At 39.1% G+C, this 27935-nt stretch overlaps 1 pseudogene; it reads right to left on the bottom strand.

Annotated features, from left to right (window-relative positions):
* Positions 1 to 1315: 1315 nt before the first annotated feature.
* LOC137220604 (small ribosomal subunit protein eS17-like) lies at positions 1316 to 27098 on the bottom strand (annotated as a pseudogene).
* Positions 27099 to 27935: the final 837 nt, after the last annotated feature.

The following is a 27935-nucleotide window of genomic DNA, read 5'->3' on the forward strand; positions in this document are numbered from 1 at the left end:
TCATTACACAGCTGTTAGTCCATCAAGAAGATAGTTAATGAACTTGGCAATATACATTGCATTAACTTTTTGCCCTAAGGTTAATCATGGGATTATTTTCAAATGTGCTTTTGATGTGCTAAGCTTCCCTAATAAATATGATTAAGTAAGATAAGTTGAGAGGAAGAACATCAATTCAATGAAAATTGCTTAACATTAGGCAGTAGGTTTATAAATGAGTAAAGGGAAATTTAATGTCTGTACTTTATGGCTCTTAAAGGATATTTGGCTGTGACCCAGATGCTAAGCTTTACCTTCACTGAGTTAAACCAGGAACACTGATTTATACACCAATATGATGTTCTTCAACTGTACCATTCAGGGCCTTATTTTTGCAAATAATATGTTCTTTTCCTCTTTCTTTACATCAGAATAAGCATTATTCTTCTTAGTTAGAATAATAATAGAGGATATTCTAAGATTCAATCAATGAGGGGAATAAACAATGTTGAAATAGTAGACTCCTAAGAACAAAATGTGTTTTATTAAAGAAACATTCTCCCAAGCATTGTAAGTAAATTTACATTAAATATTAAAGCTTTCTAAAGAAAAATCTATTTACTCACTTAAAAAAAAAAAAAAAAAAAGAACAGTGCAAAGTGCCCTTGCTGTTGCTACTGAAACTACTTTTGTCAAGACTATCCTTCTAATATCCATCCTTCTGAGTGCTATAATTTTAGCCCTTACTGACTTATTCAATATTAGACTAACCTCTAGGAATAACAATAAACTGTCCAGCATTTAGAACAACAAAGAGAGTAGAAACACATTTTGTGATATAATTCTCCTTAACTTAGTTTCTGTTAGTCTTATTAAGAAAAATAGTCTTGGATTTAAAGTTTCTATCATTTGTCCAGGTCTAAAATGATGTTTTCTAAAAACATTTTAATACAGTCGATTAAGTCACTTTCTTCTGTGCCAGTCAAAGTCCCAGAGAGACTATGATGATGACCTCAGTTTGGGAATGATGGCAACCACCATTGAAGAGAGGAAATTAGTTTATACTTGAATGGGATCCTTTTTTTTTCAAGTACAAAATTAGTACTCTCTCCCCCTTAGCACAAAATGTACTTGCTAGGATAGATTCAAGCTTCCTTTACTCAGCATTCCATTTGGCTTAATCTCAGCTGAAGGGGAGAATCACAAAGCAGATGTCAGTCATGGTCTGACCTCTTGGTTTAGAAGGCGGGGTGGGCAATAGCTTCTACTTCTCCACTGGCTTCTCCCTCCAGACATAATCTCCATTTATCCTGTTGCTTTAAGAACATGAGTTCCATTTCTTTTGTTGTTGTTGTCTGAGGCTTACTGAAAATATTACAGCACAGCAGAAAGATTCAAACGACTCCACGTGGTGTTTTGAAATTCATCCCTCCTGTAGGCTGAGTGACTGGCAGGTTGGACAGACTGCCAAAGACCAAGAGCTTCAGCATTTCCTTAGTGTCAGGATGTACTTCAGTGATTTCCTGATCCCGGGCTGAGACCTCAGGCACGTAATTATCTCTCCTCTCCCTCGCCTCCTCCTGCAGCTTGATGGAGATACGTCTCACTGGACCACTCTGAATCCGCTTCATCAGATGTGTGACATAGCCTGCGATCTTGTTGTGGAGCTTCTTGCTGGGAATGATGGCGATCTCCTCTCACATGTGCTTGTTGGTGTGCAAGTCGTTGCCCAGGCGCGTGTAGTACTTCTCAATGATGACCCGGGCCGCCTTCTTCACGGTTTTGGTGCGGACGTGGCCCGTGTTGGCGGTCCTTGGTAAAAGAGGTTCATTTCTTTATTAGATGACAGACTTTAGGTCTCTGAAGTATTTTTCAGAGAAGAATTTTTGCTTTTCAAGAACAGCTACACAAAATAATCTTGAGCCAAAGTATTCTTTCTTTAGATTTCTACCAGAAGGGGAATAGAACTACAAAGTTTTATTTTCAAAATTCTCATGTTCAAGTCAATAAATATTTAAAGTCTATAAAGCACTGTACTAATGAGAAGACAGGGATTGGAAGAGTTGGTAAGATCAAACTGAAAAATGAAGACAAACAAAATGCCATATTTCTGCCTTCCAGTTGCTGATATCTTGTTGAAGAGATGAGGACATGTCCTAATAATCTGGTACAAACTGAGTTGTACCAAGTGATGCAAAGGAAGCTCAGACTCATTGGGGGTGGTAGGGATGTGATTATTGGGGAAAGCCTTTTGAGTGTTGACCATTGAGTTGAAGCTCCAAGGTCTTCAACAAAGTGGAAGAGCGTTACAGACCTAAGAAGGAACTTGCACCAAGTCCCAGCAGCTTGAGGGCTCAGATCCCATTCTAGGAAAAAGGCTACAATGAGGGATGTACAGAGGGTGTGATGGGATGAGGTGGGAGATAAAACTGTAAAATGATGGAATGCCTTACTTATTTTTTGTAATTTTTTGGTCATTATTGGAAGTACATATACATATATTCCCTTTCCAGAATGTGTCGTCCCACCATAACACTATCCAGAATCCAGAAAATGATGCTAAACAGTTCATGTGTTTCCCCTTGACAACACTTCATCCTGTAATGCGTCCATCTCAGGGGGTCCCAAGCCAGTCTCCCCTCTTTAGCTTCTGGTACCTTTTCTCTTCACCATGGCTTTCTAGATCAGAGGCCAGCAAACATTTTCTAGAAAAGGCCAGATGGTAAATATCTTAAGTTTCACAGGTCAAACATTCTTTTTTACAGCTACTCAATGCTGCTATTAAAGAATGAAAGCACCCATAGACAATAGGTAAATGAATGGTGTGGCTGTGTTCTGATAAAACTTTATTTCAAAAGCAAGTGGCAGGCCAGATTTGGACCACTGGTTATAGTTTATGGACCCCTGTTCTAGGACTATCAACTCCTTTGTCTTCTCCAAAGGATCTTAGTTGTTCCTACTCTCTGTCTTCAGTCAAGACTGCTAGTTATTTGAAATCATCGGATTTCCAGTCTTGGTGAATCTGGGGTAGGACCTGATTTTGGAGGCAATGTTAAAAAGGATGGTCTTTTCTTGTCTGAACTTCAAGATGAAGGATCTAGAAGACAAAACTTTTAGCACAACTCTAGGGTGTTACTGTGCTTGAAGTGTCTCTCTTTTTTCCAGTTTTGCCAAAGACATCTTTCTGCTAATTTAGCTCATTTGGGCCAGGGCTTGAGAAGGGAACTAGGTGTGTAATATATTCCAAGAAAGAGGTCAGCCAGAAGTGGAAAGATGGGAGATGAAGAAAAATACCATTTTGCTATATTTGTAATCCCCAAACCTAGTTTTTGAGTGACCACTATTTGTCAATCCACTAATTTTCCTTTAATTTAACTATTGTAACACGGGATCCAAAAAAATGAAGCATTTCAGCTTAATGTATACACAGTGGAAAAATCCATTGGAGATTGTTCATCAGGAGAATAAGTGTTCAGAATTTTTTATAGAAAATATAATTCTGATAACAGTGTACAGTATAGAAGAACCAGTGGGCTTTAGTTAAAAAGTCTCAGTGGTTGCCAAGGGTTGGAGGGAGGGATGGATGAATAGGCAAAACTAGGATTTATTTATTTTTATTTTTATTTTTTGCGGTACATGGGCCTCTCACTACTGTGGCCTCTCCCGCTGCGGAGCACAGGCTCCGGACACGTAGGCTCAGCGGCCATGGCTCATGGGCCCAGCCACTCCGCGGGATGTGGGATCCTCCCGGACCGGAGCACGAACTCGCATCCCCTGCATCGGCAGGCGGACTCTCAACCACTGCGCCACCAGGGAAGCCCCAAAACTAGGATTTTTAAGGCAGTGAAACTGTTCTGTATGGTATTATAATGGTGGATACATCTGATACATTAGTTCAAACCCATAGAATGTGCAATACCAAGAGTGAACCCTAATGTAAACTATGAATTTTGGGTGATTATGGTGCATCAATGTATGTCCATCAATTGTAACAAAAGTACCACTCTGATGCAGAATTTGATAAAGAGGGGAGACTATACTTGTGTGAGGGCAGAAGGTATATGAGAAATCTCTCTACCTCCACTCAATTTTGCAGTGAACCTGAAACTGCTCTAAAAATTAAATTCTACTTTAAAAGAAGTCTCTGACAAAGAATAATCCCAGATTTAACTAGTGAGATGGCATACATAGGTGCCATTTATGGCCCTTGAAGACACCCTTAGTAAGCGCACAAAGACAAAATTTCCAAAGGGCAGAGTAGGGTTGGAAGAGATGCAAGGCATTTGCCTTAAGACTGTGATCTAGACAGAGTGCCGCTCTGTCAGTCAAGCAGTATGCAGATTGTACTTTCCAAAATGACTGCAACAAAAGCTCCCATCCCACATTTCTTCTTCCTGTGTGATGCTGTAACTCCTCTTACAGAGGTGTAGGGGCTTTGTTTCTCCCCTTGAATCTGACAACAGCAGAACTGATGCTATGGAACTTCTGAGGTTAGGACATGAAAGTCTATATGGATTTCACCTGGAGCTCCTGAGACATTGTTCTGGAACTTAGTCACCATGCTATGAGGAAGTGGCAAGACCACACGGAGGTCAGGTCTAACTTTCTGGCTAAAGCTCCTTTTGAGGTCCCAGCCAGTAGCCAGCATCAACCTCCTGACATGTGACTAGGTGAGTCACAAGGTGACTCTAGCCCCAAACACCATCTGCTGCAATAGCGTGAGAAACCCCACCCCCAAGCAAACACTGCCTAACTGAACCTAGTCAACGCCCAGAACAATGAGAGAAAATAATAAAGCAATTTTTGTCGCTTTGATGTGAATCTTTACACAGCAATAGATAACCAAATAAGTACAAGGGGTACAAAAAGAGAGGCCCAAGCTGGGTAGTTGCTGCTGTTTAATAAATCAGTAGAAAATAATAGTTAATAATATCATGTCTAGTTCTTATGTTCACTTTTTAATATTTCGATCAAGTGGCCCAAGATTCCTTTTAAGGACCACTATATTCCCCATCTTTCCTAAGAGTGCTAACAGGACTGACAAGATCTGGCTTCTCAGATGCAAATGGTCTACATGAGCCAGAAGCCTGGGAACATACACATCATGCTCAAACGACTATCCATGTATTTAATTTAAAAATAAAAAAACATTGCTCATCACTCCATAGGTACTAGGCTGATACATTCAAGTCACAAGATATCAAACCCTAGAGATACAATGTCTTTTTTAATTTTGCAAAAATTGCCTTTTTATCCTTAACGCATTAATTCATCCTTTACTTTTTTTTTTATCTTGCTTATGCAGTAGCATATCTCCTAGGATCACTGCAAATCTTGATAAGGCCCTGTGGCATGTACTTTAACCTAATTATAGAAGCAACTCCAATGGCCTCTCATTCACTTGGATGCGAAGAGATGCATGACTTAACAGGGTCACATTCTTGGGCTAATTCCACTCTTCAGTCAGCCAAGAGGCAGCTGCTTGAGCATGTCCAAGGATGTAGAATGTGGCCACTCCTGCTTCCATGCCAACACCCACCCCCTTCATTCTCTACAAACAAAATTCTCTCCCACTTAAGGGCAAAGGATAATATCACCTCTCTGGCTTCTAGCTGCCCATTTCTTCCTTTAATTTGTATAACCACATTCCTCACTTCTTCTCTCCATGACCTGAGATAATGTGTCTTTTCTACTTCAAGTCAAAATCTTCATCTTTTTTCTGAAGTCTACCACTTCCCATCTTTTTTTTTTTTTTTTTTTTTTTGCGGTACGCGGGCCTCTCACTGTTGTGGCCTCTCCCGTTGCGGAGCACAGGCTCCGGACGCGCAGTCTCAGAGGCAATGGCTCACCGGCCCAGCCGCTCCACGGCATGTGAGATCTTCCTGGACCGGGGCACGAACCCGTGTCCCCCGCATCGGCAGGCGGACTCTCAACCACTGCGCCACCAGGGAAGCCCCACTTCCCATCTTCTCAGAGGCTTTCTCCATAAATAATACTCTCTTTTCTGTATCTTCAACCTCTTCCTCTTTCCTGACACTTGACCCTCTGCCTATAAATTTTCCCATTCTAAAGATTAACTCTTCCTTGTCCTTGTATCTCTTTAGATACCTCCTTATCTTCCTTTTCAACCAAACTTTTTGAAAATGTTGTCAATATTTGATTTCCCTTGCTCAAATCCTATTCATTCTTTGTTCTAGCATCATCTCAATATTGCCTACATCATTTGAATGATTGGGGTCACCAATGATTTTCGGAAATTATTCCAAGACTTATTGACTTGCTCTTTGTAAATCTTTAGAGATTCTCAACCATTTCATCCTTTGGAAATAACCTATCTTCCCTGTTTTCCACATCACTCTCTCCTAATTTGACTTGACTTCCCTCTCTTCCTTCCCTCCCTCCTTCCTTCCTTATTTTGTCTTTTCTCTCTCAACAATATATAGGGTCTTGTATTGGTCAGCTCAGGCTGCCATAGCAAAATGTTATAGATTGGGTCACTTATAACAGAAATTTATTTTCTCAAAGTTCTGGAGACTAGCAGTCCCAGATCAGGGTGCCAGCCAATTCAGTTCCTGGTGAAGTTTCTTTTCCTGTCTTGCATATGGCCACCTTCTCGCTATATTCTCACATGGAGTTTCCTCTGTGCATGCACAGAGAGTAAACAAGAGATCTCTCTCTCCTCCTCTTATAAGACCAACAGTCTATGGAATTCGGGCCCCACCCTTAACTCTTTTAACCTTAATTTCCTCCTAAAGGTCTTATCTCCAAATACCTCACATTGAAACTTAGAGCTTCAACAAATGAATTTGGAGAAGGGCCATAATTTAGTCCATAGCAGGTATAGTTTGTCACATAAAAACTAGGCAGAGGCACACAGTTCCACGTTTGCTTGCAGATTGGGCACCTCTCTCTTTCCCCTCTGATGCCCTTAGTGAGTTGTTGGCATTTACTTTCACACCTGTTACTTCAGAATCCCAAGATGGTTGCTACATCCTCAGAGGTTTTCCTTGAGAAGCTGAAACCAGGCAAACCTATGAGCCAAGTTCCTTTTTTTAGGAGCAAGAAAATAATAGTGGCCCTCAGACTCCCTTTATTTCTTCCTAACCAGAACTGCCTCACATGCATATCAATGGCAAGGGGGATTTCCACAATTGATTTAGTCTAATCAACATCCACTTTCCCTGGGATAAGGGAGGGGTGATTCTACAGCACACAGGGTTCTGTCAGTCATGCAGGCAGAAGGACATGGCTGACTTCTATCTTTCTGACTGCCCTCTCTCAGCCTTCTTCTTAAAAGCCTCTTACTTCAACTGGCCCCTTATATTTCAGTCTCCAGGATTCTTTACTTGGACCAATATTCTCTCTATACTCTTTTCCCAGGTAATCTCATTTATGCCCACTGTTTGCATTACGCCTTAAACATTATAGACCCCCAAATCACTTTCTCTAGTCTAGATATCTTCTATTGGCTAAGCTTATATATATATCTAAAGGTCTTCCTGGCATTTCTACCAGGATTTTTCGCAGACATCTTGAAGTCAACATGTTGAAAAGTGAAACTCGTTTCCGTTTCCAATGCCACACATTCTCCATCTCTTTGGTACTCTCTCTGTTGTTTAGTGGAAACATCTCATAACGATTTACCCAAGCAAACAAACCACTATTATCTTAGGTGCCTTCCACTCCCTTACCTACCACATCCATTTAGTTACCAATATCTCACAAATCTCTGCACTTTTTTTCATCCCTACTACCACGACTTCCTCCTTTAGCTTCATTTCCTACTATTTCCTTTCTGTCATATTACAGTATTTATCAATCTAGGACCTGCTTCTAATAATACGCACCTTTGTTTGCATATCTTTCATGACTGCCAAACTTTAAGGGACAAGAGGGCATTTTTACATTCTTCTTTTACATTCTTTTTTTTTTAACATCTTTATTGGAGTATAATTGCCTTACAATGGTATGTTAGTTTCTGTTTTATAACAAAGTGAATCAGCTATACATATACACATATCCCCATATCTCTTCCCTCTTGCCTCTTTTACATTCTTGTACTCATTGCAACCTGGTACATGGTAAGCCCTCATGAAACTAAGTTCAATTCAGCGACCGAAACTCATATATATAGAAATGATAATGCAATGTCCTTGCACTGGGCTTTCTTGCTCTTCTCAGCATAAGACACTTGAGGGAAGAATCTTTGTTGTTCCCTTCCTTTGTAACTTTCTAAAATACTGAGTGCAGTGCTTTTTACTACTGATGACAAACACATTCAAAAATATCAATAGATTAACTCCAGAAAACAAAGCGATATGCTCTATAGTTGTGGATGGACATGGCATTGATATATTTTTCCATGTTGTATGCAGTACTTTCCTGTCTGCATTACACATGGACTCCCTGGAGTTGGTCACAATCAGAGTGTGTAATTCTGTAAAATGGAATCTTGGCTCAGATCAGGTCTGTGGTGTCTTCTGGATCTCAGGTCTTGTGATTCCATGATTATAAGATTACTGAGAGAAGCAAGTTCATTTTGATGTAAATAAGCCCATGAACTGGGGAAGGAAGAGTGCTGTCCCTGATGATGTTCTGCAGTAACCGTTTGGCTCAAAAAAAATGAAAATAGTTTATTTTTGACACTAGGGGATAAATCTTAATCTTTGAAGTTCTCAAAGGTATGATTTTCTTTTTGGAAAACACTATTTAAGAACATCAATACACCCCTTTGAATTTGGGTCAAAATTTGATGACATAGCATTAATGGTTATGTCAGAACTACTGGATCAAATCATAGGTATTGAGATAGTCTTTCTTCAATGAAATTTTATCAGTGTAATAGCTATTTCCAGAATACACCCCCATAATTAAAACTAAGATAGGATATGGGATTAAAATACCAAAAACAATTGATCATATTGAAATGGAGCAGGACCCTATGGCCCTTGGCCCCATGTTTTCAGCCTGCCTTTTGTCTGTGGAAAAAGTTTAGCCAAAGAACAAGTTTAATCAGAAAATGATTAAATGAGAAAATGCAGAAACAAAAGATAACAAGAAGACTAAATAATAATAGTTTAGTCATTAAGCAGAGTCAAGGACCATTAGTTCCTCCTCAAGGGCTATAGATAATATTCTGAGCCCTATCCTGTGAGCTGTCTTATAGATATTGAGACCCCCACCGGGTGGAAGAAGTTAACTACATGAGGACCAGGCTGTAGACATGACATAAGCTGCCACAGTTCTGAGAACTGGCCTCAAAGAAATGGGAACAAACTGACCCTGGAACTAAAGACTAACTGTATTTAAAACAATCAAGATGATGCTGATCAGACCACCACATGACCAATCTCATAATGACTGTCAGAGCTGACTGCTGTTTCTGCATGTAGCCCCCTTCCTCTGTCCATAAAAGCTCTTGCCCCCTGATTGTCAGTGTGGGGCTGAGTAAACCTTTGGACAGGCATCTGCCCTCCTCATCCCCCTCCACACACTGCTGGCATCTGCAATAAAGCAAGCTTTCCTTTCCACCAACCCGGCCTCTTTATTGGCTTTCGAGCGGTGAGCTCAATTTAGGTTACAATATCACATTTAAACTTATTTTGACTAAGTTGAGTGAAATTTGCTTTCCTTCTAAGAACACGTGATTTTCAATTAAATTATTAGAAATAAAAAATAAATTAGTTATCCTCTCTAAGTTCTTATTTTCATTCCATTATTGACCTCCTCCTTGCTTTGAAAGTTTTGCACTTGAGAGCTTCCCTGGTGGCACAGTGGTTAAGAATCCACCTGCCAATGCAGAGGACACGGGTTCGAGCCCAGGTCCGGGAAGATCCCACATGCCTCGGAGCAACTAAGCCCATGCACCACAACTACTGAGCCTGCGCTTTAGAGCCCGCAAGCCGCAATTACTGAGCCGAAGTGCCACAATTGCTGAAGCCCGCGCACCTAGAGCCTGTGCTCTGCAACAAGAGAAGCCACCGCAACGAGAAGCCGGCGCACCACAACGAAGAGTAGCCCCGCTCGCCGCAACTAGAGAAAGCCCGCATGCAGCAATGAAGACCCAATGCAGCCAAAAATAAATAAATTAAATAAATAAATTTTTTAAAAAAAGAAAGTTTTGCACTTGAAATTACCCTCTTTACTCATAAATTTATCTCATCTTTCTGAAAGTATGAGAAGCAATACACTTTATTTATACAGTGTTTTACCATCTGCAATGTCCTTTTCGATCTATTTAACTACATCTAAACCACACGTTAATCTCATGAAGCAGACAAACCAGATATAATTTCACAGATGAGGAAACTGTCACCTTTACCCAAGATCACATGATTAGAAAGTGATAAAACCAAGAGAAGACTCAATATCGTTTGATATTTAGTCTACTGCTCTTTACAACTTGGCAACCATTCCAAACTCAAAAAATATATCTCCCTCTGCCTTTTATAAAACAGCATTAAGATTGCACTGAGATGCACAGAGTATAAAATTGCTTGTATACTTTTGATCTTTTCTTTCTTCTTGCCATTTCAGTTTTGAAATAGCAAACCTTGGGAAGGTATCTCAGGTTTATACAGTGAAAACTTTACTTCTCAGGACTTGGGAAAGTCTAGTCAACATTGCTGAAATAGAAAAAAAAAAACATGTTCTTCATGGAATATTCATAAGACAAATGTATTTTTAAAACTTGCAAAGCTGGCTGAGCTACAACCTCACAAGTGATATTTCAAAACATGTTAGAGGTCTTCTGCTTGTGGCCATAACAAAGTAACTTGTACCAGACTAATCCTCTCACCAGAGACAACTATAAAACTGAACAAAATATAGGAAATGATTGTTTTTAGATGTTAGACTATAGGCAACACAGATCTCTGATCCCCAAGGGGAGCAGGGGAGCCTTAAGGTCACAATTATACAAGCTTCTACCTGGAGGCATTCTGCAAATGGTAGGGTGGGGGTGGGGCAGGGAGCCCCAGCAGGGTGCAGATGTCTCACTGGGCAGAGAAGGCAGATGTCATAGCTCTGGGCTGCAAGGGTGGCTGGAAATTGTGGGGCAGGAATGAAGAGAAGGGAATCATACAGAAATGAAGTTCCAGAATTCTGCACGTGGTTCCCCTTACTCTTTGGTGCAATACAAAAGTGTGTATGCATAACGCAGAATCCATAAGGCAGGGTAAAAAAAGCTATCAAATAAAGAAAAATTACTGGGGAAGTTTGAGTTGAAAAACTATTAGAACTCATCTAGTCTGGGAGACAATTGAGTACTGACCAGAGTGGAGACAACTCATTAAATATCCCTGACATTCAATGGAGATGCAGGGAAGGTCATGCTAATCTAGTTCCACGGTAAAACTACTCTGAAGTGTCCCTAACAAAGCGTAAAAATTATCCATAAATAAGTTCAGCTTAAGTAAATGAATTACCTATCTGCTGGAACAAAATTCAATATTCTATTAAGGAAGAATGTAAAAGCCAGCTCTTTAGCAACATAGCATCCATAGTATCCAGTATATAACAAAACATTACTAAACATTGTGAAGAAGAAGCAAAATGTGGTGCAGAACCAAAAGAAAAGTCAGTCAATATAAATGTAAATTGTTTATTTTTAGCAAAATGAGATAGATCTCAAAAAACTTTGATTGTTTTGAAGTATGATAGCTGTTTTGGAAAAAACTTTTTCCAAAATAGATAAAGGCACAAAGAGAAAAAATTTTAAAGGAGTCAGAAAGAAAAAACATAAAAAGAGCAACCACTAACCTCATTAGAAACAATGTATGCCAGACTGCATTAGACTGACATCTTTAAAGTACTGAAAGGAAAAACTAAACCTAAAATCTTGTAAATATCCTCCAAACATGAAGGAAAAATAAAGACATCTTTAGGCATACAAATACAGAAAGAATCTGTCATCATCAGGCAAGCACTACAAGATATATTAAGAGAATTTCTTCAGACTAAACGAAAAATGTTTCCAGTTGGAAATTCAGTCTACACAAAGAATGGAGAGTTCCAAAAAAAGTAAATATGTAAATAAATATAAATTATTTTCTCTTGTGGCTTAATTCCAGAGAAAAATGGAAGTATGCTGTTACAAGTATACTTGTATACAGTATGTGTATATATATATATATATATATATATATATATATATGTCAGTAAAGAATGAATATTGTAAACTGAAGAGCAACCAATTTAAAGGAGAAAGAAAAGAGAAGAGGCATAGCTGAAAAACCAGTAGAGGACATAAAATGGTATCTTTAAAAATATTTAATCCAAAAGCATGCAAGAAAGGAAGAAAAAAAGAAAAAAGATCTAATGGGACAAAAACATAGTGAATACAAGATGGCATATTTAAACACAATCAATTATTTGGTAATTGCATCAAATAACACTAGACTCTAATTAAAAGGAAAGGATTATCAGACTGAATTTTTAAAAAAAACAATATGCTGTTTATAAGAGAGAAAAGGATGGAAGAAGGTATACCTCTTAAATATTCAGATAAATGTTGGGCTGGCTATATTACTATCAAATAAGGCTTCAGGACAAAATAATATTTTTAGAGGTAAAGAGGGACATTCTATAATAAAAACGTGGTCAACAAGAAGACATTAAAATCATAAATGTGTATACACCTAATCACAGAAATTCAAAATACAAGAAGAAAGAAACTAATGGAACAGAATGGAGAAATAGGAAATTCCACAGCTAAAGTTTTAGATATCAATACTCTTTCCTCAATGATAGAATAAATATACAAAATGCTCTGTGTAGATACAGAAGACTTGAACAGCACTATCAATAACTTAACTAACACAATACACATTTTTTCCCAAGTGATCATGGAGAATTCATTGATATAGACCATATGCCATGTCACAAAACAAATTACAAAAAAATTTAAAGAACTGAAATTTTGAAGGGTACATTCTCTGACAACAAAGAAATTAAATTAAAAATGATTGAAAAATAGATGTCAGAAAATTCCCAAATATTTGGAAATTAAGAAATCTTTGTCTTAACCCCTTGCTCAAAGAAGAAATTAGAACATATTCTTAAGTGAATGACAATAAAAATATCACTATCAAAATTTGTGGGATGTAGTGTTTGGGGGAAATTATATATCTCTACTTGCCTATATGGAAAAGAGGAAAGGATTAAAATCAACAGTTACTGCTTTCACCTTAGGAATCTAGGGAATGAAGTCTAAACCCAAAATAAGCAGAAGGAAGGAAACAGTACTGGTAAGAGTGGATATCAGTGAAGTAGAAAACTAATAAATAAAGAAAATCATGAAATCAAAATTTGGTTCCTTGAAATGATAACAAAATTGATAACACCCAACCTTAACTGATTAAGATAAAGACAGAGAAGGCACAAATTATCAATACCAAGAAAGAAAGAAAGAACATCAATAATGATCCATAGACATTAAAGGAATAATAAAGTTTATGAATCATGTTATATCAATAAATTCAACAATTTAGATTAAAGGGCAAATTCCTTGAAAGACACAAATTACCAAAACTGGTGTAAGAGGAAACAGAAAATCTAAGTAGCCCTACAATAATTAAAGACATGTATTTGTATTCAAAAACCTTCCCAAAGTAAACTCCAGATAATTTCATTCATGAATTCTACCAAACAATTAAGGAAAAAATAATATCAATTTTACAAAATGTATTAAAGTTCAAAACATGGTTTTGTCTTTATTCTTTGATTTTAAGAGTAGCTCACTAGGTTTAGAGTTTGGCCCAATCTCTAAATGATATGACAATCATGAAAATCTTAAAAACTGTGTTGAGGAAATAGATAAAACTAAATGAGAACAAGAATCTAATTCAAAACACTGATATTTGTCATTCTTTCCTAAGCTAGGCAGGAAGCTGAGGAGGCTAAGTGAGAGTTCAGATAGGTTTTACCACGCCCTGTCACAGGTATCCTATACTGAGTTGAAACTATATGATCCTAGTATCCTGCCTCATTTTTCTCTTCTCTTTCATATGAGTCATTTAAATTTGCTGTATCTTCTCTCTTCTCCCATTCCCAGCAAAGAAGCCGCTATCTCAGCCTGGATGTGGAGAGAGGCCAGGGAATCTTCTACGAAGACGTGATACCTATGCTGAGCCCAGAAGGGTGCACATGTGTTGTATGCAGAGGAAGCAGCCAAAGAAGCCAGGAAAGCAGCATGGCCAAAGGCACAGAAACGAGAAAGCTTGCATTTAAAGAACTATAAGAGGCTCCTCCATATTGGACCAAAGAGAAATGCAGAGGTGGGGGAAAGGGGTAGAGGGGTCAGGGTAGATCACAGATCACATCCGAATGTGGCATCCTCCTGAGGAATTTATCTTCAAAAACAGGAAGTTACTGAAGGATTGCAAACATGATCAAATTTGCAATGTGCAAAGGATACTCTGATCATGCATTTGAGGGAGGGTGGACCTGTTCATCAGATATCACAGTAGTTTAGTGCAAGACGATGAGGTCCTGATCAAAATTAGAGACAGTGGAGAACAGAGAAAGGGATACATATGGATACAGGGTCAGAGTCCATAGGACACAGTGACTGATCCAACATCAGTGGTGAGGAAGAGGAAGGAGTCTAGCTGATTCTAAGGTTTCCTGCTCAGATGGCTGTGTGGATAGTATGTCCTTCACTAAGATGAGGTCCCACTAGGGGACTAGGGAGTTACTATGCTTGCAGTTGTGAATTGATGAGGTATGAGGTGAAATGTGAGGTCTGATAGGCATTTGTATATATCCTGCACTCAGGAGAGAGGACTACAGACTGATATTTGGGTTTCATCAGCACATGAAATGAATGTGCAACCAAGGTATATATAAAATGAGAAAAAAAGATATATGTGGCTGATGTAGCCACGTGAATAGAAGACATCTCCACGATATAGAAAGGGAACATTACATAAGTAGTGTCAGAGGGGATTTTCATGTTATATTTATAAATATATCATTTCTATGTAAGCTAGAATCTTTCCTTGTTCCAGATCTAAGTTGTACATTCCTAACTCTGAGAGTGATTTCAAGGATGACATCTTTTACCCCTAAAGGAAGCTACTGGAACAACAATAGAAAAGCTAACAGTAGGTGATTATCTCTTGATTATAAAATATTAGGGAAAAAACATTCAACATATATGTACTAATGATGGAGACACCATATGTTCAGCAAGAGTCAATTCTCCTCTAGCCTATAAACTGTACAATAAACTCCATCTCCTCTACAAATGTCACGACCAACACCTCCTCCTTCTGGTCTTCTACTGTCACAGCAATACCCCACAAAGCTCTGTAAAGTTGTAATGCAATCTTTTTTTTTTTTTTAACATCTTTATTGGAGTAAAATTGCTTTACAATAGTGTGTTAGTTTCTGCTTTATGACAAAGTGAATCAGCTATAATATACATATATCCCCATATCTCTTGCCTCTTGCATCTCTCTCCCTCCAACCCTCCCTATACCACCCCTCTAGGTGGTCACGAAGCACCGAGCTGATCTCCCTGTGCTATGCGGCTGCTTCCCACTAGCGATCTATTTTACATTTGGTAGTGTATATATGTCCATGCCACTCTCTCACTTTGTCCCAGCTTGCCCATCCCTCTCCCCATGTCAAGTCCATTCTCTAGTAGGTCTTCGTCTTCATTCCCATCTTGCCCCTAGGTTCTTCATGACCTTTTTTTTTTTTTTTTTTTTAGATTCCATATATATGTGTTAGCATACGGTATTTGTTTTTCTCTTTCTGACTTACTTCACTCTATATGACAGACTCTAGGTCCATCCACCAAACGACAAATAATTCAATTTCGTTTCTTTTTATGGCTGAGTAATATTCCTGGTATATATGTGCCACATCTTCTTTATCCATTCACTTGTCAATGGACACTTAGGTTACTTCCATGTCCTGGCTACTGTAAATAGAGTTGCAATGAATATTGTGGTACACAACTCTTTTTGAATTATGGTTTTCTCAGGGTATATGCCCAGTACTGGGATTGCTGGGTTGTATGGTAGTCTTATTTTTAGTTTTTTAAGGAACCTCCATACTGTTCTCCATAGTGGCTGTATCAATTTACATTCCCACCAACAGTGCAAGACGGTTCCCTTTCCTCCACACCCTCTCCAGCATTTATTGTTTGTAGATTTTTTGATAATGGCCATTCTGACAGGTGTGAGATGATATCTCATTGTAGTTTTGATTTGCATTTCTCTAATGATTAATGATGTTGAGCATTCTTTCATGTGTTTGTAGGCAATCTGTATATCTTCTTTGGAGAAATGTCTATTTAGGTCGTCTGCCCATTTTTGGATTGGGTTGGTTGTTTCTTTAATATTGAGCTTCATGCGCTGTTTATATATTTTGGATATTAATCCTTTGTCCGTTGATTCGTTTGCAAATATTTTCTCCCATTCTGAGGGTTGTCTTTTGGTCTTGTTTATGGTTTCCTTTGCTGTGCAAAAGCTTTGAAGTTTAATTAGGTCCCATTTGTTTATTTTTGGTTTTATTTCCATTACTATAGGAGGTGGATCAAAAAAGATCTTGTTGTGATTTATGTCAAAGAGTGTTCTTCCTATGTTTTCCTCTAAGAGTTTTATAGTGTCTGCTCTTACATTTAGGTCTCGAATCCATTTTGAGTTTATCTTTGTGTACGGTGTTAGGGAGTGTTCTAATTTCATTCTTTTACATGTAGCTGTCCAGTTTTCCCAGCAACATTTGTTGAAGAGACTGTCTTTTCTCCATTGTATATCCTTGCCTCATTTGTCATAGATTAGTTGACCATAGGTGCATGGGTTTATCTCTGGGCTTTCTATCCTATTCCATTGATCTATGTTTCTGTTTCTGTGCCAGTACCATACTATCTTGATTACTCTAGCTTTGTAATATAGTCTGAAATTAGGGAGCCTGATTCCTCCAGCTCCGAATTTCTTTCTCAAGATTGCTTTGGCTATTCAAGGTCTTTTGTGTTTCCATACAAATTGTGAAATTTTTTGTTCTAGTTCTGTAAAAAATGTCAGTGGTACTTTAATAGGGATTACATTGAATCTGTAGATTGCTTTGGGTAGTATACTCATTTTCACAATGTTGATTCTTCCAATCCAAGAACATGGTATATCTCTCCATCTGTTGGTATCATCTTTGATTTCTTTCATCAGTGTCTTATAGTTTTCTGCATACAGGTCTTTTGTCTCCAGGTAGGTTTATTCCTAGGTATTTTATTCTTTGTTGCAATGGTAAATGGGAGTGTTTTCTTAATTTCATTTTCAGATTTTTCATCATTAGTGTATAGGAATGCAAGAGATTTCTGTGCATTAATTTTGTATCCTGCAACTTTACCAAATTCATTGATTAGCCCTAGTAGTTTTCTGGTTGCATCTTTAAGATTCTCTATGTATAGTATCATTTCATCTGCAAACAGTGACATCTTTACTTCTTGTTTTCTGATTCGGATTCCTTTTACTTATTTTTCTTCTCTGACTGCTGTGGCTAAAATTTCCAAAACAATGTCGAATAATAGTGGTGAGAGTGGGCAACCTTGTCTTGTTCCTGATCTTAGTGGAAATGGTTTCAGTTTTTCACCATTGAGGATGATGTTGGCTGTGGGTTTGTCATATATGGCCTTTATTATGTTGAGGTACGTTCCTTCATGCCTACTTTCTGGAGGGTTTTTATCATAAATGGGTGTTGAATTTTGTCAAAAGCTTTTTCTGCATCTATTGAGATGATCATATGGTTTTTATTCTTCAATTTTTTAATATAGTGTATCACATTGATTGATTTGCATATATTGAAGAATCCTTGCATTCCTGGGATAAACCCCACTTGATCACAGTGTATGATCCTTTCAATGTGCTGTTGGATTCTGTTTGCTAGCATTTTGTTGAGGAGTTTTGCATCTATGTTCATCAGTGATATTGGCCTGTAGTTTTCTTTCTCTGTGACATCTTTCTCTGGTTTTGGTATCAGGGTTATGGTGGCCTCATAGAATGAGTTTGGGAGTGTTCCTCCCTCTGCTATCTTTTGGAAGAGTTTGAGAAGGATAGCTGTTAGCTCATCTCTAAATGTTTGAAAGAATTTGCCTGTGAAGCCATCTAGTCCTGTGCTTTTGTTTGTTGGAAGATTTTTCATCCCAGTTTCAATTTCAGTGCTTGTGATTGGTCTGTTCATATTTTCCATTTCTTTCTGGTTCAGTCTTGGAAGGTTGTGCTCTTCTAAAAATTTGTCCATTTCTTCCAGGTTGTCCATTTTATTGGCATAGAGTTGCTTGCAGTAATCTCTCATGATCCTTTGTATTTCTGCAGTGTCAGTTGTTACTTCTCCTTTTTCATTTCTAATTCTATTGATTTGAGTCTTCTCCCTTTTTTTCTTGATGAGTCTGGCTAATGGTTTATCAATTTTGTTTATCTTCTCAAAGAATTTCTTTTAGTTTTATTGATCTTTGCTATTGTCTCCTTCATTTCTTTTTCATTTATTTCTGCTCTGATCTTTATGGTTTCTTTCCTTCTGCCAAATTTGGGGGTTTTTTGTTCTTCTTTCTCTAATTGCTTTAGGTGTAAGGTTAGGTTGTTTATTTGAGATGTTTCTTGTTTCTTAAGATAGGATTGTATTGCTATAAATTTCCTTCTTAGATCTGCTTTTGTTGCATCCCATAGGTTTGGGGTCGTGAGTTTTCATTGTCATTTGTTTCTAGCTATTTTTTTATTTCCTCTTGATTTTTTCAGTGATCTTTTGGTTATTAAGTAGTGTATTGTTTAGCCTCCATGTGTTTGTATTTTTTACAGATTTTTTTCCTGTAATTGATATCTAGTCTCATAGGATTGTAGTCAGAAAAGATACTTGATATGATTTCAATTTTGTTAAATTTACCAAGGTTTGATTTGTGACCTAAGATATGGTCTATCCTGGAGAATGTTCCATGAGCACTTGAGAAGAAAGTGTATTCTGTTGTTTTTGTATGGAATTACCTATAACTATCAATTAAGTCCATCTTGTTTAATGTGTCATTTAAAGCTTCTGTTTCCTTATTTATTTTCATTCTGGGTGATCTCTCCGTTGGTGAAAGTGGGGTGTTAAAGTCCCTTACTATGAATGTGTTACTGTCGATTTCCCCTTTTATGGCTGTTAGTATGTGCCTTATGTATTGAAGTGCTCCTATGTTGGGTGCATAAATATTTATAATTTTTATATATTCTTCTTGGATTGATCCCTTGATCATTATGTAGTGTCTTTCTTTTCTGTTTTAATACTCTTTGTTTTAAAGTCTATTTTGTGTGATATGAGAATTGCTACTCCAGCTTTCTTTTGATTTCCATTTGCATGGAATATCTTTTTCCATTCCCTCACTTTCAGTCTGTATGTGTCCCTAGGTCTCAAGTGGGTCTCTTGTAGATAGCATATATACGTGTCTTGTGTTTGTACCCATCCAGCCAGTCTATGTCTTTTGGTGGGAGCATTTAATCCATTTACATTTAAGGTAATTATCTATATGTATGTTCCTATTCCCATTTTCTTAATTGTTTTGGGTTTGTTTTCGTAGGTCTTTTCCTTCTCTTGTGTTTCCTGCCTAGAGAAGTTCCTTTAGCATTTGTTGTAAAGCTGGTTTGGTGGTGCTGAATTCTCTTAGCTTTTGCTTGTCTGTAAAGGTTTTAATTTCTCTCTCAAATCTGAATGAGATCCTTGCTGGGTAGAGTAATCTTGGTTGTATGGTTTTCCCTTTCATCACTTTAAATATGTCCTGCCACTCCCTTCTGGCTTGCAGAGTTTCTGCTGAAAGTTCAGCTGTTAACCTTATGGGAGTTCCCTTCTATGTTATTTGTTCTTTCCCTTGCTGCTTTTAATATTTTTCTTTGTATTTAATTTTTGACAGTTTGATTAATACATGTCTTGGCATGTTTCTCCTTGCATGTATCGTGTATGGGACTCTCTGTGATTCCTGGACTTGACTAACTATTTCCTTTCCCATATTAGGGAAATTTTCAACTATAATCACTTCAAATATTTTCTCAGTCCCTTTCTTTTTCTCTTCTTCTTCTGGAACCCCTATAAGTCAAATGTTGGTGTGTTTAATGGTGTCCCAGAGGTCTCTGAGACTGTCCTCAGTTCTTTTCATTCTTTTTTCTTTATTCTGCTCTGCCATAGTTATTTCCACTATTTTATCTTCCAGATCACTTGTCAGTTCTTCTGCCTTAGGTATTCTGCTATTGATCCCTTCTAGAGAATTTTTTATTTCAGTTATTGTGTTGTTCATCATTGTTTGTTTGCTCTTTAGTTCTTCTAGGTCCTTGTTAAATGTTTCTTGTATTTTCTCCATTCTATTTCCAAGATTTTGGATCATCTTTACTATCATTATTCTGAATTCTTTTTCAGGTAGACTGCCTATTTCCTCTTCATTTGTTAGGTCTGGTGGGTTTTTATGTTGTTCCTGCATCTGCTGTGTGTTTCTCTGTCTTCTCGTTTTGCTTAACATACTGTGTTTGGGGTCTCCTTTCCACAGGCTGCAGATTCGTAGTTCCCGTTGTTTTTGGTGTCTGCCCATAGTGGTTAAGGTTGGTTCGGTGGGTTGTGTAGGCTTCCTGGTGGAGGGGACTAGTGTCTGTGTTCTGGTGGATGAGGCCGGATCTTGGCTTTCTGGTGGACAGGTCCGCACCTGGTGGGGTGTTTTGGGGTGTCTGTGAACTTATTATAATTGTAGGCAGCCTCTTTGCTAATGGGTGGAGTTGTGTTCCTGTCTTGTTAGTTGTTTGGCATAAGGTGTCCAGCACTGTAGCTTGCTTGTCATTGAGTGGAGCTGGGTCTTGGTGTTGAGATGGAGATCTCTCAGAGATTTTTGCCATTTGATATTATGTGGAGCTTTGAGGTCTCTGTTGTACCAGTTTTCTGAACTTGGCTCTCCCACCTCAGAGGCACAGCTCTGACGCCCGGCTGGAGCACCAAAACCCTGTTATCCACACAGCTCAGAATAAAAGGGAGAAAGAAAGAAAGAAAGAAAGAAAGAAAGAAAGAAAGAAAGAAAGAAAGAAAGAAAGAAAGAAAGAAAGAAAGAAAGAAAGAAAGAAAGAAAGAAAGAAAGAAAGAAAGAAAGAAAGAAAGAAAGAAAGAAAGAAAGAAAGAAAGAAAGAAAGAAAGAAAGAAGGAAGGAAGAAGGAAAATGAAATGAAATGAAATAAAGTTATTAAAATAAAAAATAATTATTTTTAAAAAATGTTTAATGTAATATAAAAAGAAAGAAAGAAAGAAAGAAGAGAGCAACCAAACCAAAAACCAAATCCACCAATGATAATAAGCACTAAAAACTACATTAAAAAAAAAAAGAAGAAACGGACAGACAGAACCTTAGGACAAATGGTAAAAGCAAAGCTATACAGACAAAAGCACACAAAGAAGTGTACACATACACATTCACAAAAAGAGGAAAAGGGAAAAATACACATATATCGTTGCTCCCAAAGTCCACCTCCTCAATTTGTGATGATTCATTTTCTATTCAGGTATTCCACAGATGCAGGGTACATCAAGTTTACTGTGGAGATTTAATCCGCTGCTCCTGAGGCTACTGGGAGAGATTTCCCTTTCTCTTCTTTGTTTGCACAGCTCCCGGGGCTCAACTTTGGATTTGGCCCTGTGTCGGTCGCGGGAGGGCGTCTGTTCTTCACTTAGACAGGACGGGGTTAAAGGAGCCGCTGATTCGGGGGCTCTGGCTCACTCAGGCCGGGGGGGGAGGGGCACGGAGGGCAGGGCGAGCCTGCGGCGGCAGAGGCCAGCGTGACGTTGCACCAGCCTGAGGCGCGCCGTGCGTTCTCCCAGAGGAGTTGTCCCTGAATCCCGGGACCCTGGCAGTGGCCGGCTGCACAGGCTCCGCGGAAGGGGTGTGTGGATAGTGACCTGTGCTAGCACACAGGCTTCTTGGTGGCGGCAGCAGCAGCCTTAGCGTCTTGTGCCCGTCTCTGGGGTCCGCACTGATAGCCGCAGCTCGCGCCAGTCTCTGGAGCTCCTTTAGGCGGTGCCCTGAACCCCCTCTCCTGGCGCACCCAAAACAATGACCTCTTGCCTCTTCGGCAGGTCCAGACTATTTCCCGGACCCCCTCCCAGCTAGGCGTGGTGCATAACCCCCTGCAGGCTGTGTTCACTCCACCAACCCAAGTCCTCTCCCTGCGCTCTGACCGAAGCCCGAGCCTCAGCTCCCAGCCCTGCGCGCCCCGGCAGGTGAGCAGACAAGCCTCTCGGGCTGGTAAGTGCCGGTCGGCACCGATCCTCTGTGTGGGAATCTCTTCGCTTTGCCCTCTGCATCCCTGTTGCTGTGCTCTCCTCCATGGCTCTGAAGCTTCCCCCCTCCACCACCCGCAGTCTCCGCCCGTGAAGGGGCTTCCTAGTGTGTGGAAACCTTTCCTCCTTCACAGCTCCCTCGCACTGGTGCAGGTCCCATCCCTGTTCTTTGTCTCTTGTTTTTTCATTTTTCTTTTGCCCTACCCAGGTACGTGGGGAGTTTCTTGCCTTTTGGGAGGTCTGAGGTCTTCTGCCAGCGTTCAGTGGGTGTTCTGTAGGAGATGTTCCACGTGTAGATGTAGTTCTGGTGTATCTGTGGGAAGGAAGGTGATCTGCACGTCTTACTCTTCCGCCATCTTGAAGCTCCCCCCCTGTAATGCAGTCTTATAGCCACTCTTCAACAAGACACCATCAGTAACTTGATAGTATAGTCAGAGTGAGATTTACTGTGAAGGTATTGACATTTAGCCTTGTGTTCATTTGGATGTACAGTTTTCTAGTATTTGCAAAGGTAATTTATTTTTATATTCTTTTTCTCAAAGAGGTCCCCCAAATTACGTGAGCTGTGGCACACCTGTACCACCCCCGGGTAAGGAGTATAATTTAAATGTTATAGACAATAGATTAGTAAGATTAATCTAATGTTTTTTCATTCATTAAGTTAAATTAATATATTTGAGAACTGGTTTTCACACTCAACTCTTCTGACTTTAGGGTCCATGACCTTCTAACTACAACTGGAGTTCTCCACCCTGTCTGTACACTTGAATTGCCCAATGGACATCCAGGGTTGAGAATTACTGCCTTATACTCCTTTTGTTAACATTTCTTATAGTTAAATACAGATTAACAATTTGAAAAAAATACATTCTCAAGGAAATTTCCCAAAAGGCAAAATAGTGGAACAAAGAAATGAAATCTTTGCATTTATTTTTCAAGTAAACAGTTCGCTGATGATTCAACTGTGCTTTTTGTTAATGAGTGTTAATGAACATTTAATCATACAAAGATAAGTTGTTTCTTCTTATCTGGAAAAATTCTAATATGGCAAACAGACTATATTTGTTCTGCAATCAGTTATTGATATTTTTTCTGACTTGGAATACATAATTAAATATCTAGTAACTCTCTGTTTTCTAATCTACGTAAGTTTGAATCAATTTTTTTTCTTGCGGTACGCAGGCCTCTCGCTGTCATGACCTCTCCTGCTGCGGAGTGCAGGCTCTGGACGTGCAGGCTCAGCGGCCATGGCTCACGGGCCTAGCTGCTCCGTGGCATGTGGGATCTTCCCGAACTGGGGCATGAACCCGTGTCCCCTGAATCGGCAGGCAGACTCTCAACCACTGCGCCACCAGGGAAGCCCTGAATCAAATTATTTTTATTCAGGTTTTATTCAGTTGCCCTTTGAGCTTTCCATCAAGGACCACCGTCCCCACTGGCATCTTCACTTCACTGATGCATTGTCTCTTGCTCTGCATTCTAGGTATGGAGCAGAAAAGCATTTCCCTCAACAGTTGAGCTTTTATTAGCTTCCATTGCCTAATTCAAGCATTAACTTTGCTTATAAAAGCTACTTTTTCAACCTGTCTTTTCAACAGTTAACTTCCATTTCTAATAAGGACTAGAGAAACAAGAGCAATTATATGTGAGAGAAATTATTTGCATAGTTCCAAATCCCCCTGGTTCCCTTGGACAAACAGTCTGCTCTTGTTTTGTAACTCCCTTTATCCATTTACGGTGGCACTCCTTACCTTCCATAAATGATTATTTTTCTCCTTTTAGGCAATTCAGAGAACCTGTGATGTAATGAATAGAGTAACTGACTAAAAGACTTAGATTCTGATCCAACTGAAGTGCTGTGTAAAATTGGCAGAGGTGATTAAACTCTCTGAAACTCAGTTTTTAAAATAACTGTGAAGTTCGAATATAAATATGACTTCAGTCTAACTCACAGAGTTGGTCAATAGACAAATGTGATATTTGTATCATCTTTTATTTGACAGGAAGATATTTGGTCTTGGAAGATATTTGCTCTTTGACTGCAAAATCTTTGACTGAATGCATGCAAATTTAGAAAGCTGTACTATGAAGTATACTCCAAATGAACAATTTATCCACCTAAGCTTTTCACCTGAGTGTGGTAAACCACAAGAGGCCACATGTCTTTCTTCACTAATTGGAAAATATTATAGATATTCAATATTTCCTTTCACTTAGAAATGTCTCCTAGGAAGATATGTATTACCATATTTTGAGAATATGAAGTGTTTGAATGGTTTAAAATCTGATTGGCTTTCAGTAATTCAAGGGCCACTATTGATTGTTACACATGAGTATCTGTAAAATTAATTCCTTGTACAACATTATTTCTCAAAGTAACTTAAGCCAGTATCTCCAAATATGTGATGGTAAAGATCACAGCAAGGGCTAAATGTTCACATTGATACTCACTTGAGTCATTGAATGGGACAGGAAACACAGACATTGTTGAGTAGACTAAACCTCTCATTTGACAGATACTGAAACAGATTAAGTGGTTCTGTCAAGCAGCCGTTTTATTATAGAATTGGAATTAGAACCCTTAAATCAAAGTGTAGGGCTCTTTTAACTACTCCATACTAACTATGGAGATATTCCCCTGAATGTTCTCACTAAAACAGCAAATATTTAAAATTGCAGGGGTTAGGGAAAGAATATGTTTAAAAAGTAAAAAGGCAAAGTATTTCGATTTTTATCAACACTTCAACAAAGGTTTCCATTTTATAGTTTGATATCATAGGAGAGATGTTTCATTGATATACTACCTGAGTTCTTGGTTCCAGCATGGGTTTTCCTCATAGACTATCAAAGCCTATAGTTAAAACATATTTAATTTAGTTGCTCACTCATATTTGCAGCACTGGTCTTAAGTTGAGATTTAATTCTAGAAAGCATTATACTAAATTAATCTCATTGGAGTTCATTTTTTTATTCTTATGTAGCAAATTTCAAAAAATTTACTTAAAAAAAGAAAGAGCGGAACAATTTCATATAAACTTTTCCCAGTGGATCAATCACTTTGAAATCCACTAAACAGCCTAATGAGACAAACATTTTCCCTTGTTCAGGGCCAGCATTTAGGTGCACATTTTCAAAGTAATGATTACCAGGATGTTAGCAGTGTTAAATATTATCAGTTCTGCAAAATTGCATGTGGGGTATTCTGGACGTTTTTAATCTGGACAAAATGTAAAGCAGGGGAAATCACCTAGAAAATTTAGCAAACATAGTCTTGGCTTTGCCGTTGGAGTGGGAGAGAAGACACTTTACACTGTTGCTTATACTACAGCTGTTCCCAAATTCTTGTGTGGCAATTGCAAAGAGGAATGCTTTCTTCATAAATGTGTAACTCCAAGGTTATGGCCTTTTCTTTAAGAAGTAGGCTTCATTCCAGTTGTTCACTCTTAAGAGGGGATTGCAGGAGCTGGATGAATACTTCCATACCTAAATAGAAATTGTGTTTTCTGATAAAGAAAAGAGTTCCCAAACATCACGATGGTAAAAGGGCCCGATGCTGCTTGAGCCCCAGCTCTATCACTGATGCCGGAGAATCCCTCTACCCTCTCTGGGACTCGGTTTCTTCTTGACAAGAAGATATGATGATCCCTATGACCCATTCTGTGCCAACTTTGAATCCTCCCAAGTGTCCAACTTCATTGTTCAAAGCAGGCTGCTTCTTCACCAGAGACTAAGATTATACCAGAAGTCAATGTTTTATTTTGTTAAATTCAGTGCTACAACCCTTTCTCTGTGAATGAATGAATGAATAGAATATAAATAATGACACATATAGGAGACAAGGGAATTAGAAGGCTGCATATGTGGTCATTCATTGTAGAGTGGCTAATAACCTCAATTACTACAAGGTGTGTCAGATGCAAAGGAGTGAACAAAGAGCATGTTTTCTAAAAAAAAAAAAAAAAAAAGCCCATTTGAAGTAAATTATTTTTGTGAGGTATATTGTTTGCTGCTCTCTTTCTGTTTCATATACACAGAAAGAGCATATTATACTCTCACATAAAATCCGCTCAGAAAACAAAAGTGTGACAGGAGGAGTTCACTTTCTGCAGTAGGATGCATCTAGTGAAACATTCCATCCAGTTTTTAGAAACAAATCATCCATTGCAATCACTATGCTGTAGTCTAGAAAGAACAGAGCACCAGGAGATGGGAAAACCTGGATCTGTACCCCCCGAAGGAAGGGGTCATATTTTCTTGGTTTACTTTACCTTCCTAGAACTTAGCTTGGTGCATGACACATAGAGAGTACTCAAAATGAGGACTTCTGCTACAAACTCTGCTGCCTCCTAGGTAAGTGTCCTGGTCCAGGACACTTTTGGAAACAGAAGTTGAGGCAGAGCTGTGTGCTACGGCTTCCTTGGGAGCTTCCACCACAAGGCAGTAGGAATAAGGGAGAAACAATGAGAAACAAATTGAAGGTGGTACGTATGCTGCAGAGACAGCTAGTTCCCAGCACAGGATGCCATCCAAATATGCCATGTAGAAACCCTGAACCTCAGATCCATCCACCAGAGGAGAGGAATTTATTTTTTCAGCTCCTACTTGTGTCCTATCCCTCACTTTACCCGCGGCAACAATGACTGTCCCACACGTGAGCGGCGTGACCTGGCTGTGCTGGGCAACTGCTGGAGCAGCCATATTGCGTTGCCTACAGTACAGCGCCTCATCTGAGCCCAGGGATGATGGGAGGAAGCAGGACCACGGCTAAGCCAAGCTGACCTTCGACGTAGGGGCAGCTCTTCCTTCAGAGGCATCATGGAGGCCATGCCCAAGGCCAGCATCCCCGGCGCGCCCACCCCACCAGGAATGGAGGCTCAGTGGGTCTCTCCACTGAGCTGGTGGCCAAGTCCCAGGAAACAGGCAAAGCTAAGCGTATCCGGGGGGCTTGGGGGTTGTTGAACGGGGTCAGGAACAGTGTGGCATTTTAGAAAATTATCTGACCCACGTCTCGGTTTCTTCAGCTCTAAAATGCTGATCATATACATGTCCTCCCATGTCGTAAGAGTATTATGAGGATAAAAATGAGTCATGGGACTTTAATCTTCTCATCCTTCTCGTCCCTCTCATGCATGCATCCTGTAAACCTCCAACACAGGAAGAATGCCCTCACCAGCAAGCTCTCTGTCTGTCACCGGGAGATGCTAAAAAAATATCACACAGCCCATTAAACTGGTGTGCCGGCCTCAAGTAGACCCTGCTCACCGACACTCAGCCTTGCTGCTTTTCCCCACTGTTTACTCTCTTTTCTGCACCTTCCCCTCCGCTCTCTATTCTCAACACATGTCCTTGTCCAGGGACAGACACAAGTTTTGGAAGCCCTGGGGGTTATACAGTATTGGGAATCCCTTTCAAGAAAAAAAATTACAAATATAAAATTTGGTCTGAAAGTGAATATTTATTTTAAATGAGCAAAGAAAACACACCAAATACTAAAGACTCCGGAATCCAGGTCCCTTTCTTCTGAGATCTCTTTAGACAATCTACCAGAAATGCTTACTGATTTCAATTTGGTTTACCTTCCTAACACCGAATACCCAAGAGTAGCATTTCTCAAACCTCAAAGTACCTCTGAATTTCTGGGGAACTTGTGAAAATGCTGATCTTGACTCAGTAGGTCT

This window comes from Pseudorca crassidens, chromosome 3 (genome assembly GCF_039906515.1).
Source record: "Pseudorca crassidens isolate mPseCra1 chromosome 3, mPseCra1.hap1, whole genome shotgun sequence".
In the NCBI taxonomy this organism is placed as follows: Eukaryota; Metazoa; Chordata; class Mammalia; order Artiodactyla; family Delphinidae; genus Pseudorca; species Pseudorca crassidens.